Genomic DNA, 16957 nt, shown 5'->3' with positions numbered 1-16957 from the left:
TAATGCTAGAGGGATAGGGCAGGTTCAAGGTTTAGAGGTACAGGAGGAGAGTGTGTTTCAGATACTGAGAACTCTAGATGTCAATAAAGCTTTGGGACTGGATGGTATTTATTTCACCACGAGTTTTGAGAGAATATGCTAGGGAACTGACAGTGCCTTTAACCTGGCTTTTCAATGAAAGTCTGGCTTCGGCAAAGGTGTCCAGGGAATGGAAGGAAGGTAAGATAGTGCCATTGCATAAGGGTGGTAACAGACTGGAAGTATCTAATTATAGGCCAGTCTGTGTGTCATCAGTAGTTGTTAAGATCTTGGAGAAAGTAGTGAGGGCCGTATACAACATTGGGCAGATGAGGGTAATGTTATCTGTGAGAGTCAACATGGATTTGTGAAAGGGCGCTCTTGTTTTAGCAATATGCTGGCCTTTTATAATAAAGTTACAAGAACATTAGTTGAGTGAATGGCATATACTGCAATTTTCTTAGACTTAGCAAAGGCATTTGACAGGGTGCCACATGATAAGCTGATATTTAAGTTGTAACACATGGGTCTGGATGTCACATTGGTCAACTGGATTCAGGATTGGTTGTCTGATAGGTATCAGAGAGATGTGTATGGTGGAACAGTTTCAAGGAGACAGAAGGTTACAATTGGGGTCCCACAGGACTCAGTACTAGGACCTATATTGCTTAACCTTTATATTAATGACATTGCCAGTGGATTGCAAGGGGATATTCAGTTGTTTGCGGATGATGCGAAGCTGCGAAGGATTATTAGTAATAGTGCAGATGTGGTAGCCCTGCAAGAGGATTTGAATAAGCTAGATAGATGGGCAAATGAATGGTGGTGTCACTTTAAAGCAGCAAAATGTAAGGTCTTGAGGTTTGGGAAACATCGATGGGATGCAGCATACTCTATGGGAGGAGTTATGCTTGAGGAAGTAGGGGAGACAAGAGATCTGGGGTTGATGGTTGATAGAAACCTGAAGTTTAGGGGACATATTGCAAAGGTGGTGAAGGTAACACAGAGGATTGCTGCAATTATGAGAAGGACACTGACCTGCAGAGATAAGTGGGTTATCATTCTGTTGTATAAGTATCTGATCAGACCACACTTGGATTATTGTTCTCAGATTTGGTCCCCAGGATTTGAAGGGGATAAATTAACTGTGGAAAAGATACAAAGACGGATGACAAAGATGGTCTCAGGACTGTACAAGGATAGTTATGAGAATCGGCTGAGGGAATGTGGACTGCAGAGTTTGGCGGATAGAAGAAGGAGAGGTGATATGATTGAGACTTTTAAACTGTTGAGAGGTGGTTACAGGGTTGACACTGGGGAGTTCTTTCACTTGGTTGAACAGCGGGAAGGAGTGATGACAAGAGGCCATCTCTGGAAGTTACGAAAGGAAACTGTGAGCAAGAGGGTGAGGAGCAGTTTCTTTGCATGGAGGGTGGTTGAGCCGTGGAATACATTGCCTGATAGATTGGTGAGGGCGAGAACGGTCAATGAGTTTAAGGAGTGGTATGATAGACTTTGTGTTTCTTAGGGGGAACCTCCCTTCGATGAGTCTTGACAGACTTCGTTCTTAGGAAGGACCTCCCACGATGAGTCTTTTGACTCCATGGAGGCCTGTATAATAATAATAATAATACTGCTGACTAATGTTAATAAAAAATGTCTATATATTAAAACCTGGTTATTTATTATGTCAAGGATTGATTTGCCTTAGTAATTTGCTCATTTTTTTAAAATAAAGCAACAATTCAGTTGAATAAAGGAAATGGCCACACACACACACAATGATACTGCTCGAATTCATGAAGGCATTCAACAGGATACTGTTGGATCCTACGTTCTACTCCAATGTATATTCTAGCTGTTGACTGAATTCACGTTCGAATACAGAGAATATTTATTTTTAACTGCGCCACTCTATGGCGCAGTTAAAATTAGCACAAAGTTGCTAATTTGCATAAGCAACGTTGTGAAATCAACCATCAGTTAGTACCATATAGTTATCAACTTAATTCAGGCCGAAATTCTCCTTATTATATATATATAGGGTTCCCGCTAAGATTCAAACTATTTTAATGAGCAGTGCGATGAAAGAAATCAGGCAAACATAAGATTCAACTCAAAAAAAATTATTTAATGCTTTAACACATAAATTTACATTAAAACAAGAATTTCTAGTAGGGATAATACAATTTAAGAATGAATAAGTTCTCTTTAAGACATTAGTAATTCACTCAGCTGAGTATATCATTTACAATTTGAATTTATGCATAGAATTTCTACTCTTCTTATTATCCAAGACTCCAAATACAATTTCACTCTGAACAAAGCTATCGTTCAATGTACTTCAAATATTGATTCAGTTCAACTATTCAGAACAATCACAAAGCTTAAGTCAACAGACATTCATTAAACAAACCTTTAAGTTTATCAATCTAACACAATAGTTCTCAGAAAATTCAGTCTCAAATTTACATTGCGTTCTCTCGGCTTCTTTATATCACACATTCAATCTTGAACTGTTAATTTCAGCAATATGAACTAATCATGTTCTCCAGAAACAAGCTTCGCTATTTCACATGGGGCATAGAAAAGATATCCTTACCAGTATAGACAGTATAGCTTACTCATTATTGAGAATCCTGGAAACTCTCCTTGGTTCTTGAATACTTTCACTTTGAGAACACACAAATATTATAGAATCCTGGGTTTCAGTAACTGATTAGTTAACTCGGGAGAATTTATCTTCTTACATGTAACTGCCTAACTTTCGATATTTCTTGCTCATTCTTATTATCCTTCGTTCAATGCTATTCTTCTGCAAGACGACAGGAATTCATAAAAGAATAAAAGCTGGAAGAAAGATAAGTCAAATTACAGAGCAATTCCCAGGCCCTACTCCGTTCAGCTCCAGGTTATATCTCCCCTTCTTACTGTGTCACCACTTTTTTTTTTGTACTACTCATGATATCCTATTCTCCTTTCCTGCCAAAATCTGGTTCTATTTGGTTTTGTTGATACCAAACTAGCTTCTTGTATACTGTACAGTAACTCATGCTAAAGCACACACTGGCTAAAAATAACATAATTTCTCACAACAACCAATCAAATCTTATTTTGAAGAATTACTTGGATACATAACATTTTACTAATAACAATAATAAGATTGAATATTTTACAGTTTTTATCTCTGTTTTAGTAATATTAATATTTATATTAATTTATATCAATTTATATTTATTAATATTTATAAATATTAATAAATATAAATTGAAAGAAATCATATGAATAGCATATTATTAATAATAGATTATTAGTCTGAGGACCAAATTTGGCTTAGGGAATGGCTGATTATGTTGGACTCTGAATGAAGTATTAATAATTTCCAATTCTCCTCATTCAGAATCCAACAATACTTCCCAGGGCTGTGTGAGGTATCCCGTTGAATAAAATGAAGGAAAAGTAAAGGAAATGAATCTGCAATATAGATATGACAGTAGCTAATAGACAGACATCAGTGTAGCATAAAGGGGAACTGAATCTAGGAGAACGTGGGTAACTAGTGATGTAGTGCAATGTGCTGTACTTGGGCCACTGCTATTTAATTGGTGCATTAATGATATAAGAAATCATATAGATAATAAGTGAAAAATCCAGTTATTTCCCAATGATAAACTGAAAAGAGTAATATTCAATGAAGATGATATAGAGATCCTGCAGGATGACTTGAATTGACTGGCAGTATGGACAAAGGATAATGATTATTGTTTTAATGTAATAATGTAATAAAGTGTGAAGTTATGCACTTTGGAATGAAGTCATCACAAGTTGTGTATCATTTGGAGGGAATTGGACAGCAGGACTTCATGAGGCCATGAATCAGATCTGAGTGTGGCAGTTTAGATGGCATATTGCAAAGGTGGCCAAAAACAATTTCATCAGATTACTTGGATGTTGCAGAACACACTGACAGGAAGAGATAAGGAGGTCATAATTCCTCTTTATAAGGCTTTAATAAGGCAACATCCAGACTATTACTTGTAGATCTAATTGCTTGAACCTCTGGAATTAGGTGGAGAAGATCTCGAGACAAGTGACCAAGATTGTGGAATGATTCTATGAGAATAGATTGAAGGTATTTGGGTTACAAAATCTAGTTCATTAGATCATATATGGAAAAGAGAGGATATGAGAGAAACAGAGGCAAATGATTTTGACAGGTGTGTGGAATGCTTCTATGAGGACAGATTCGAGCATTTTGGGCTACAAAGGCAGGTTGATAGGCAGACGATAGCGGATATGAGAATGAAACATATAAGTTATTAAAGCTGTTTTTTCTGAATGGATTTTTTTTTTTTAATTTTTGAATGAAGTCACACCTGGACATGTGGTTAGCTAGGGTACGAAGACTAGATTTTATTGCTTGAAAGGTGATGAAAGGTGCAGTGGGTTGCCAGAGACAGATGTGAGTGCTTTTGTTGGTGAATAAGTTCAAGGAGAAGTAGAAAAGGTATTGTATGAATAATGGTTAGCATGGGCTTCCCACAATTAATCTTTTACTCCATGAAGATGCTCAAGAAAATAATAATAATAATAATAATAGGCAGTGGCGCACCCAGAATTTAATCTTGGGGAGGGGAGAGTTGAACAGATAAAAATATTTTGAATACAATGAATTTGCATTAAAAATATTTTTATCCGTTCAACTAAAATTCGTTAAATTTCATTCATTCAATAAAATTCATTAAGTGATTATAAAAATTCATTTAAAGAATAAAATCTAGTTTTCTTTTCTTTTTACAAAGCTCTTGAATTATTTCAGTCATGGTTACATTAATCTCTCTCTCTCTCTGTGTGTATGTATATATATAGCAAAGTCAGTCCGTTCAATCGTGATTGTTTCATGGTAGAGCTTAAATAGGTTTTTAAAAGGCCTAAGTTAGAAAATGACCTTTCACTGACGCATGTTGTTAATGGAAGCATTGCAAATATTTTTAATAAGTTATAGAAGTTAGGTTATATCATTTTGCCACACTTTGAAACTGCATCAACGACATTTTTGCATGGAGCTATTGCAAACGATTTTTCAAATTTCTTATACCACAACTTGAATTCGGTGTTTAAAATTGATGGATTTGTATAAGGCAAATCACCGGCATAAAATTCACACAATTGATGAAAATCTTCCATTGCACTTGCTGTTGGAGCATCTTTTCAATGTGGTAGAAGAGAAAAAATATATTTCAAAATGGTATGGTGCTGAGTGAAACGTTCATCAAGTTGAGTCAATATTTGGTCAATAAATGGAATGAAATAGTTCTCCTGAAATACTCTTCACCAGAATCGGCTGGAACATTGGACCTTAATGTTTGTTTTGATGAAGTCCTTGGCTTTTTAATGTCAATATTAAAATTATTGGCTTTTATACATGCTTCTTTGTAAATATCTTTAAATGAAGAATCTAGTGTTTCACGAATAGTATTTAATTGAGCCACAACATCATCAACAAAATTTAGGGCAATTAAGAGGTCACTGTCAGATTTTTGCATTATTTTAGACAACGGTAAGGTGCACGCAAATATTTTTTGCAAGCTAAATAAAGATATTATAAATCTTAAAATATATTAATATTATAATATTATAAAAAACAAGGACGTCCTGTCTTTTAGGGGTATTGAAGAAATAGTGTACCTTTTCAATTACGGCAATGTAGTTTCTTGAAAGTTTATTTTTCACTTGGTTAGACTATAATAAATTTAGTTTAATCCTTTATCCAAGTGTGAGCAAACAAAGTATATGCCTGAAAGTATCTTCAGGACTGGGATAAGGTGGTACAACACCGGGAAACTCGTTGCAAAGGTGGCACACGCTAACATCACTCCTATCTAAGTATCTCCCATAATGTCATGCAAAACACATCTCCTTGTGGATATGTATAATGTTATGCATTAAGGGAAGGGTCACTACCCAGACTAGTTTCAACCTTTATTGAGGTCTCTTCAGTGGGAGCCAGACCCAAGTGGAGATACCAGACAGAAGCATTAGCAAAGTCATCTCTATCTATAGGAGTTGCCAAACCGTGTGCCATGTTTTTATTAAATTACTCTGGATTTAGAGAAAGATGTTGAAAGTTTATTTTTCATTTGGTTAGAGTATAATAAATTTAGTTTAATCCTTTATCCAAGTGTGAGCAAACAAAGTTTGCGCCTGAAAGTATCTTCAGGACTGGGGTAAGGTGGTACAACACCGGGCAACTCGTTGCAAAGGTGGAGCAAGCTAACATAATTCCTATCTCAGTAGGGACTGGCTCCCACTGAAGAGACCTCAATAAAGGTCGAAACTACTCTGGGTAGTGGCCCTTCCCTTAATGCATAACATTATACATATCTGCAAGGAGATGTGTTTTGCATTATGGGAGATACTGAGATAGGAGTAATGTTTTCTTGCTCTACCTTTGCAACGAGTTGCCCGGTGTTGTACCACCTTTCCTGAAGATACTTTCAGGAGCAAACTTTGTTTGCTCACCCTTGGATAAAGGATTAAAACTAAATTTATTATAATCTAACCAAGTGAAAAATAAACTTTCAACCTCTTTCTCTAAATCCAGAGTAATTTAATAAAAACGTGGCACACGGTTTGGCAACTCCTACAGGTAGAGATGACCTTGCTAATGCTTCTGTCTGGTATCTCCACTTGGGCCTGGCTCCCACTGAAGAGACCTCAATAAAGGTCGAAACTAGTCTGGTAAGTGGCCCTTCCCTTAATGCATAACATTATGCATATCCGCAAGGAGATGTGTTTTGCGTTATGGGAGATACTTAGATAGGAGTGATGTTAGCTTGCTCCACCTTTGCAATGAGTTGCCCAGTGTTGTACCACCTTACCCCAGTCCTGAAGATACTTTCAGGTGCAAACTTTGTTTGCTCACACTTAGATAAAGGATTAAACTAAATTTATTAAAATGAAATTTCTTATTTGTCACAGATATAGCATTTCCAAGTGGCAAATTCAAACTATGAGCACAATGAACATATAAAGCTTGTCGATATTATTCTTACATTACACCTCCGGGTGGTCCAAAGACATATCAAGGAAGGGCACCTATTCTACAACTCTCCATCTTCACCAACCACAACTACAATCATCATCATCATCATCTACACCAACGCTGTCTACTGCCGACCACTAGTATTTTCACAGACAACCACAAACATCCACGCCCATGGCGGGATTTGAACTCGCAGCCTTTTGGCTGGAGAGTCGGCCAACCAGGCCATATATATAGATAAAAAATTAAATTTTGTGGATAAAAATTAAAACAAAGTTTTAATTTTTATTAAACAAATAAATAAAATGATGATGATTATGTTACTATTTGCTTTTAATGAGTTGGATGAGCTTCTCGACCTTGCAGAGTTATTGGATATCTGGCTCAATATTGGTCAACTTCAGTCAAAGATTGGCACACACACTAAGACGGATTCTGCATTTTGTTGTTATTTGAAGGAGCGATGAAAATCGTTTCTCGCAAAGATAGGTTGTAGAAAACTGCATGACGATTTTCGCCTTATTCAAATAATTCGGGAAATTCACTTCTCACTGAAGGCAGGATCCAGAATCGAGTCAACTCACGATCATGGAATTGCATTTTAAGCCCACTGTCACTTGAAAGCTCAATTAGCTGTTCTTTTTTCTATAACGAAAGGTCGTTCTCGTGACTGCAAACCTGAAATGGATCGTGAAATCACAGAAATTTCTTATAAATAGTTATTCGGAAAATGTTTCCAAATTCTGTTTCAGAGTTTTGAGGTGGACACAAACCCTTTCCCAGTGGTTAAATTATAAACTAATAAGTTTCGGGACCCTATACAAAATAACCAATTGTATTTACCTTTTGAATACTATCCAGGGAAGCTCCAAACCCCCCTGTCACTTTCATCACATGTTCGTAATCATTCTACTGTTGATATTGACTTTATATACACATTCAAGACTGTAAACAATTGTTGAATAATAACACAACAATGTAGGCATAATTACCGTAAAGGAAGAAAAGTCACAAAACAGAAAAATGTTCCTACAAACTAACCAATTGCATTTACCTTTGAATGCGATCCACTGGTCAAGTGTCCAGCAAGTCAGCAAATCTTTCCTTTTGTTAAACGTATTAATATAATCGCATTGCAACTGATAGGAATTCTGTGTTTCTGTGGATTCGTTACAGACCTCTTTCTCTTCAGAAACTACACACAAACTGTCATTACAAACTCATTTTGTATTATCACTGTCGTCCGAGATATTTTTCAGTTTAAAGAAGGTATACCAATGTACTTATTCATAATTGAAATACCATACTTACTTGCACATAACTCTCACCCCTTATTTTACTTTTTGAAAAAAGAAATTAAAAAGTTTCGCATATACCTTGCAAATGGGAAAAAAAAAAAAATTTGAAACAAGTTCAGAGCAGGGCGATAGTAACTTGCTCCTACGGTAAACAACATGCCCTCCCCCGATAGCCACTGTATTGCAGAGGCAAGAAAAACAAGTACTTTTATTATGTCAGTGAATAAGGTATAAGCAGTCTGTGTAATATATTTCTCAACAAATAGTGCAATTAGAGACAACTAGGATAAAAACGACACTAATTAATAAATCACATGTCCCTTCATACAGGAAGTATGCTGTATATATAGACTCAAGCAAAACCATATGTGTTGCACTGGCAAACACAGTATCTAACTAAAAACTATTGTTATTAATTAGATTGTGTGAGTTTGCTCAGCAGCAATAAGATTCAACCGAAAGTGCTAAAATTCATAAATGTGTTAAAACTAAGATATATATATATATATATATATATATATAGTTAATGCTGTTATAGCAGTTTCACATATTATTGGAATTTGGTTGAAGAGAGTTAGCATTTCAACTCAATTGTCAGCTTCCTATTTGTGTGATTTCCAAAAAATATATAAATACTGAAGTTAACTCACAACACATTTTGTCTAAGTACTACTTAGCACTTCTGAAGATATACTGAACCTTGGTTGAAGGAGGAAAACCATCAACAATAAAAATCAATAAACAACAAGCAACTGGCTGAAATGTGATCATGTGGATAACACATGTTCACTTCAAATCTGACAAAACAGCAAGGGAAGGTGGAAGCAATAAAACCATATTGTTTTTCACTTCATCCCTCTTTTATTACTCATCATTCTGCCGCTACAAATTAAAATAGTGGCAGAATGTTCATGGAATGAACATTCTGCCGCTATAAAAAAAAAAAATAATTTTTAAGTATTCATTTTATTTTAATAATTTTTACTTACTTATTCAATTTTAATTTGTTTTGTTTGGATAATTAAAATATATAGATTTATTTGGTTAATATAAGCCTGTGAACCACCTGTCCCATCATCACGGACCATAGGTTGAGAAATACTGCTATAGGGTTCTCTCACCTTATATGATCCTTAATTCATAAGTATAGAAATAGAAAACATGACACAACATAAATAAAAAATTAATTTTAATTAGGAAGAGTATTTTGAAAAATTTTCTAGTGTTTTTTTTAACTTTTTCTTATGGGGTGACCAGGGTCCCTTGGCCCCCTCCCTGGGTGCACCACTGATAATAGGAACATACTATTTTTAATATAAAACTGAAACAAAAATGAGCATAATATAAAGACAATTTAAAATATAATACCACATGTTTTTGTTGATCAACATACTCCACTAACTTCTCATGATTTTGTTTTAAACTATTTATTGAATCAAGCCTATTTTTTTGATTTTCACATCTGTCTTGAAGCAGCTTAATTACCTAAAAGAATGATAAAGCAATATACAATAAGAAGAAAGAACATGTATGTTTATTATTTTTATTATTATTATTATTAATCAGACCTCCGATGATATCAAAAGGCATATCATGGGAGGTCCTCAGTATTGAACTGTGTACCAAACTCAGTATCAAAACTTATTTACCCTTTTAGCACCTGTTATACTCTCAGACCGTGTATCATCCACCTTGCAAAAATTCTGATCCTCATTCCCTTGCTTATATTGTCCTACAACTCCACAAATATTGTCTCATTCTGCCTTATCTCTTTCTAATCTATGAAAACCATGTCTGGCATTATCATGGTACAAACATCTAACTAACTTATATGTCATTATCATATCAGTTCTTCATTTTATCTACTAGATCTGCAGATGGCATTCCATCGAATATGATTTAATACCTGACATTGAGCAAACCCGATGTTAATTTTTTTTTTTTTTTTTGCATTCTTTCCCAAATCTCTTCATTACCTATGAAACTAGTCTGCACATATTAGTTATTAGTTTAAAGATAATATGATTAAGTTCTTAAACGGTATTACTATAGCCTCTCAATTTCTTTATGTCAATGTCCTCTGAACTAGATAAAATCCATTGTGCAATTTTCATAACTCCGACAATGCGACTCTAACATCTTTGTCTACATTAATCTAACAGATAAGCTTAGGCGTTGCTGGTTATTCATTACTTATTTTTTCACGGTATTAACAACACCACAAACACTTTTATCAACAAGGATGTTTTATTAACGCTAATATTTCGCCGATTTTCAAATCAGCATCATCAGAGCACAACACACATGTAAACGCGACAGTGAGTGAAACAATATAATTGCAGAAAGACAAAAGATCTAAAGTCCTATTTGTCTTTCTGCAATTATATTGTTTCACTCACTGTCGCGTTTACATGTGTGTTGTGCTCTGACGATGCTGATTTGAAAATCGGCGAAATATTAGCGTTAATAAAACATCCTTGTTGATAAAAGTGTTTGTGGTTTTGTCTACATTGTTCAGATTATTATTATTATTATTATCAGGCCTCCATGGAGTCGAAAGACTCATCGTGGGAGGTCCTTCCTAAGAACATAAAGTCTATCATACCACTCCTTAAACTCATTGACTGATCTCACTCTCACCACTCCATCAGGCAATGCATTCCACGGTTCAGCCACCCTCCACGCAAAGAAACCACTCCTCACCCTCTTGCTCACAGTTTCCTTTCGTAACTTCCAGGAATGGCCCCTTGTCATCGCTCCTTCCCGCTGTTCAACCAAACGAAAGAACTCCCCAGTGTCAACCCTGTAACCACCTCTCAACAGTTTAAAAGTCTCAATCATATCATCTCTAATTCTTCTATCCACCAAACTCTGCAGTCCACATTCCCTCAGCCGATCCTCGTAACTATCCTTGTACAGTCCTGAAACCATCTTTGTCATCCATCTTTGTATCCTTTCCACAGATAATTTATCCCCTTCAAATCCTGGAGACCAAATCTGAGAACAGTAGTCCAAGTGTAGTCTGATCAGAGACTTATACAACGGAATGATAACCCTCTTATCTATGTAGGTCAGTGTCCTTATAATTGCAGCAATCCTCTGTGTTACCTTCACACCTTTGCAATATGTCCCCTAAACTTCAGTTTTCTATCAACCATCAACCCCAGATCTCTTGTCTCCCCTACTTCCTCCAGCATAACTATTCCCATAGGGTATGCTGCATCCCATCGATGTTTCCCAAACCTCAAGACCTTACATATTGCTGCTTTAAACTGAAACCCATATTCATTTGCCCATCTATCTAGCTTATTCAAATCCTCTTGCAGGGCTACCACATCTGCATTATTACTAATAATCCTTCCCAGCTTCGCATCATCTGCAAACAACTGAATATCCCCTTGCAATGTCATTGATATAAAGGTTAAACAATATAGGTTCTAGTACTGAGCCCTGTGGGACTCCACTTGTAACCCTCTGCCTCCTTTAAACTGATCCACCATACACAACTCTTTGATACCTATCAGACAGCCAATCCTGAATCCAGTTGACCAATCTGACATCCAGACCCACGTGCTGCAACTTAAATATCAGCTTATCATGTGGCACTCTGTCAAATGCCCTTGCTAAGTCTAAGAAAATTGCAGTATATGCCTTACCCTCATCTAATTTTTATAATAAAAATTCACTTTTATAATAAAGTTACAAGAGGCCAGCATATTGCTAAAACAAGAGTGCCCTTTCACAAATCCATGTTGACTCTCACAGATAACATTACCCTCAACTGCCCAATTTTGTATATGGTCCCTCACTACTTTCTCCAAGATCTTAACAACTACTGATGACACAGAGACTGGCCTATAATTAGACACTTCCAGTCTGTTACCACCCTTATGCAATGGCACTATCTTACCTTCCTTCCATTCCCTGGACACCTTTGCCGAAGCCAGACTTTCATTGAAAAGCAAGGTTAAAGGCAATGTCAGTTCCCTGGCACATTCTCTCAAAACTCGTGGTGAAATACCATCCAGTCCCAAAGCTTTACTGACATCCAGAGTATTCAGTATCGGAAACACAATTTCCTCCTGTACCTCTAAACCTCAAACCAGCCCTATCGTTCAGATTAAAACTGACTCCTCCAGGATGAAATACTCCAATAAAGTGTTCATTGAGCAATTCTACTATGTCCTCTGCATCAGTAACTCTATTCCCATTTTTATCCCACAATATCATTCTTCCACAGTCATTTCTCCTCCTACTGGCCACATGGCTAAAAAACTCCATAGTATTTTCTTTGGCTCTTAGGGCCAACCTCCTCTCATATTCCAGTTTCGCTTTCCGTACCACACTAGTCACTTTTCTGGCCTGTGTCTTATATTCTTCATGCATCCTCTCTTCACCTTTCTCCTTATATCTCTTCCAGAGCCTCTTTTTCGCATGCAAATCCTGTTTAATATTGTGTGTAATCAACTTTACTCCAAAATTGTGTCCTCTTCTTCGCTCGTGGTATACAACTTACCATTGCTGCTAACAAATATTCTTTCACAATTTTCCATGCACTAATGATATCCCAGCCTTCCAATTCCTCCCTCCATGAAACTTCCTGAAGTTGACGTCTAAGACTATTATAATCACCTGCCTTATAATTCCACATAAGTTCCAGTCTCTTTGATACTCCTGCATGTCTATTCATTTTCCAAGTCAAAACCATATGGTCACTCTCTCCAACTGGTGGGAGATGTCATCTCAGTTATTATCAACTCTTCTGATGCTATAACCAAATCCTAAACTCTTGAACCTCTTGTTCCCTCTGTTACATGTTGCCTAAGACATTTGTCACTCAAGAAGTCTAGAAATTCCATTCCCCTATTGCTACATGCGTCTTCCTCTCTCCAATTTATACTACTATAGTTAAAATCTCCCATAACAATCATTCTTCTTGCAATTGACAACCTTAGCTGTCTAAACATCTCTTGGTCCCCATCCTCTGTGCTCCTGGGTCTGTAGCAACACCCCACTAAATATCCTATCTTACCTACCTCTACCTCACACCATATGTTCTCAAAATCATTTGTTGCACTTCCTTCCAAAGCCTTACACTCTTAGAGGACATAGGTCACTTATCATAAGCAGTACCCCACCACCATGCTTTCTCCTCCTATCCTGACGAAAAATACTATACCCAGTGACTTCTATTCCTGTTATTATATCCCCTTCTGTCAACCACGTCTCAGTGATCCCAATAATTTTTGGCCAGGACGATGCCATCTGTGCCACCAATTCCTCTCCCTTATTCCGGATGCTCCTGGCATTAGTATAAAGCATATAAATGCCATTGTATCTATATACCCAGCATTATCCCTTCTAGACTCCACTGGGCCTCAGTGTTACCTGACATCGTCTCCTTTCTCCCAAGTATCCATTCCCACAAGAGGCCACACCTGCTATCATCCTTCCTGGGACACACTGACTCGTTCAGAACAGCAATCTCTCCAGATGCTCTACGTCCTTACTCATTCAAATGTAAGCGGTCTCTCACATACAATTCTTCTCTTTCCTCAAACGCACTCCAAGCATCCACATATACCAGTCCTCTCTTGTCACACATTCTCGCTATTATGCTGCCATTCAATATCACCGCTCTTCTGCTCAGTTCATCATTATCATACCTAGGCAACATGCACACTATTTTTCCTCTCTCTGTCTTCTTCCGTACAGCCTCAAGTAAGAATCTCATATTTCTCGATGCCCGACTTACATTACCACTCAAATCATTTGTTCCTACCATCACAATCATCTCATCCACCCTTTCACCTCTCTTAATTGCCATAGCCACCCTTTCTATTGTTCCTCCTGGCAAATTCCTCATGCATCCTATCTTGAACACCACAGATCATTGAGTCGCCATACATTATACCTCTTACCATTCTCTCTCTCCTATTAATCCCATTCTCTCCTCTTCTTTCATTCTCGTAGGTCTCTCACTCTCTCTCCTGTACTGCTATTCTCTCTTCTAGCATTCCCATACCTCTCTCTCCTACAGTTTCCATTCTCCCCTCTTCTAGCACTCCCGTACATCTCTCTCATTCCCTGTCTCCTACTGTTTCCATTTTCTCCACTTCTAGTACTTCCACATCCCTCTCTCATTCCGTCTCTCCTACTGTTTCCATCCTCTCGTCTTCTAGCATTCCCATATCTCTCTCTCTCATTCCATCTCTCCTACTGTTTCCATCCTTACGTCTGCTAGCATTCCCATACCCCTCTCTCATTCCCTCTCTTCTACTGTTTCCATTCTCTCCTCTTCTTGCACCCACATACCTCTCACTTATTCTCTCTCTTCTGTTTCATTTCTCTCCTCTTCTAACACTCCCAAATTTCTCTCTCTCTCTCTCTCTCCCCCAACTCTGATTTGGCTTGCATTTATCTCTTCTATTCTCCTAATCTTATGTTTCATACTTCTGCTCTCATTCACAAGACATTCCACTTCCTCTTTCAGCTCATCTATCTCCCTCTGCAGGTCAGTCACTCTTAATGTAAATTCACTCTCCCAAACAAAACCATCTCCTAAACTTTCACAGTCACTCACGCCTTCCACACTATCAACTATTATTTTCTAATTCATATATATATTTTTTTCATTCTCTCCTATCACACTAGATATCTTCCTACATTCATTCCCCATTTCTGTAGCAACAAGGTCGGATATTGATAATTCAACACTTATTTCCTCCCACTGCCTGCATTTTGCACACATACATTCTTTGCTCTCTTTAAGAAGCCACATATCTAATTCTCGAGACGCATACATGCCGCAAGTACTGCATGCCACAAAGTCCCTTATGATATTTCTAATGATCAAGTTCTTAAATGGTGGAGGACTTGGCGATACGCCACCTGCAACTGCAGCTGAATCTGCCATCATTCCTTACTGCCGAGTAGCGTAATCGTTAATTATTCAATTAATAAATTCCGTTAAATAAATAGAAAAAAAAGTACAAACAATTACAAGCAAACAAAACATTTAAGTACACTAAATAAAATGAAATATAACTACATACAGTAATGAAAACATAGCTTCGTTTTGTCTTCCACCATTATGCATTCGATTCCGACAGTAACCAAAATATATTATATCGCTACAGCAACTAACTTCCAAAAACAACCACTGAAGTACACTCGTATTCAGAGAAACAATTTAGCACTCAAAAACGTACAAAAACAGGGAAAAAAACGGACTATTCACCGATTAAAAATCACTTTCTTCTGCACAGCTCAAATTCACTGCCACGTGCCACCAAGATGTCTCATGTAATTCTCCAACTCCATGTGTTAAGGCTTAAGTGCTGGAAAAAACTCATGATAAAAGTTTAACAGAGTGAAACACCAGTAGGAAATTATTAAAAGTAGTATTTAGTGCTTCCAATATTTTGTCTCATTTACAAGGAGTGCAAAATGAGATTTATAACACACACATGCAAAGGTAACACAAAACTAAATAAAACACCTGGAAGAAAGACTAGAGTCCTAACTATGAACACTTGTTGAGCCTAGGAGGTAAACTGGCATCTCAAAGAATTGGTGTTTCTCATATTTTCAGAAGTTTTATGCAACCATATTTATTTAAATTAGGCTGAATTTTAAGGGCAGCAGCAGATTCTAAAAATAGTATTTCTCTTCTAAATTTATTCTTCTAAGAAATAAATTTAGAAGAATCAACTTAGAAGTTGATTCTGTGAGCTGTATCCAAAGCATGGTCTGCAAGGCCAGATGGATCGTAGTCATGACTGCAGATATATCTCAATGTATGAACATAAAAAATACATCTACAGTCATTACTATGATCAATCTGGCCTTGTAGGCCATGCCTTGGATACAGTTCACAGAATCAACTGGAAAAAGACGACCATCATGCTCCATCACAGTAAATTTAGAAGAGAAAGACTATTTTTAATCAGCTGCTGCCCTTGAAAATCAGCCTAATTTTCCCTCTTTCATCCATGTGTTTTAGTTAGTTTTGTGCTGCCTTTGTGTGTGTGTGTGTGTGTGTTAAAATCTCATTTTGTACTTCCTGATGATGCCTCTGTAATTGAGATGAAATATTGTAAGCATTAAATACCACTTTTAATCACTTCCTAGCACTGATTCACTCCATTGAACTTTTATCATGAATTCTCCAACTCCTTCAATAAAACTCACTTACCGAATACATACAGAGCATCCCTTCTTTGACTTCTAAATTTCAAAATATAGCACTGTACAATACTGAAATAGATATCCTGCTTATGTGCCCAGCCAGTCTATTTAAAATACTCTTGTAGAGTACATCATGCATGTAGCATTGGATGAGTTTAAGACAGGAATTAGGATAGGTGGTAAATTGATCAGATCAGTAATCTGGGGTATGCTAATGATACAGTACTCCTTTGTAATGACAAGGAAGAACTAGGACAAATATGTAAAAAAGTTAAAAATAAGAAAGAATAGAGGATTCAGCTCAATCCTAACAAGACAAAGATTATGGTTCTCAAAGGAAATACAGACAGAGCAGCTCCTGAGAAACAAGTGTACCTTAATGGAGAAAGTCGGCAAGTTCAGGTAT

Source organism: Typopeltis vanoorti, chromosome 15 (assembly GCF_054136105.1).
Source record: "Typopeltis vanoorti isolate ZY-2024b chromosome 15, IOZ_Tvanoo_1.0, whole genome shotgun sequence".
NCBI classification, from domain to species: Eukaryota; Metazoa; Arthropoda; class Arachnida; order Uropygi; family Thelyphonidae; genus Typopeltis; species Typopeltis vanoorti.
The sequence above is the reverse complement of the archived record's forward strand: the minus strand, read 5'-3'. Positions refer to the sequence as shown.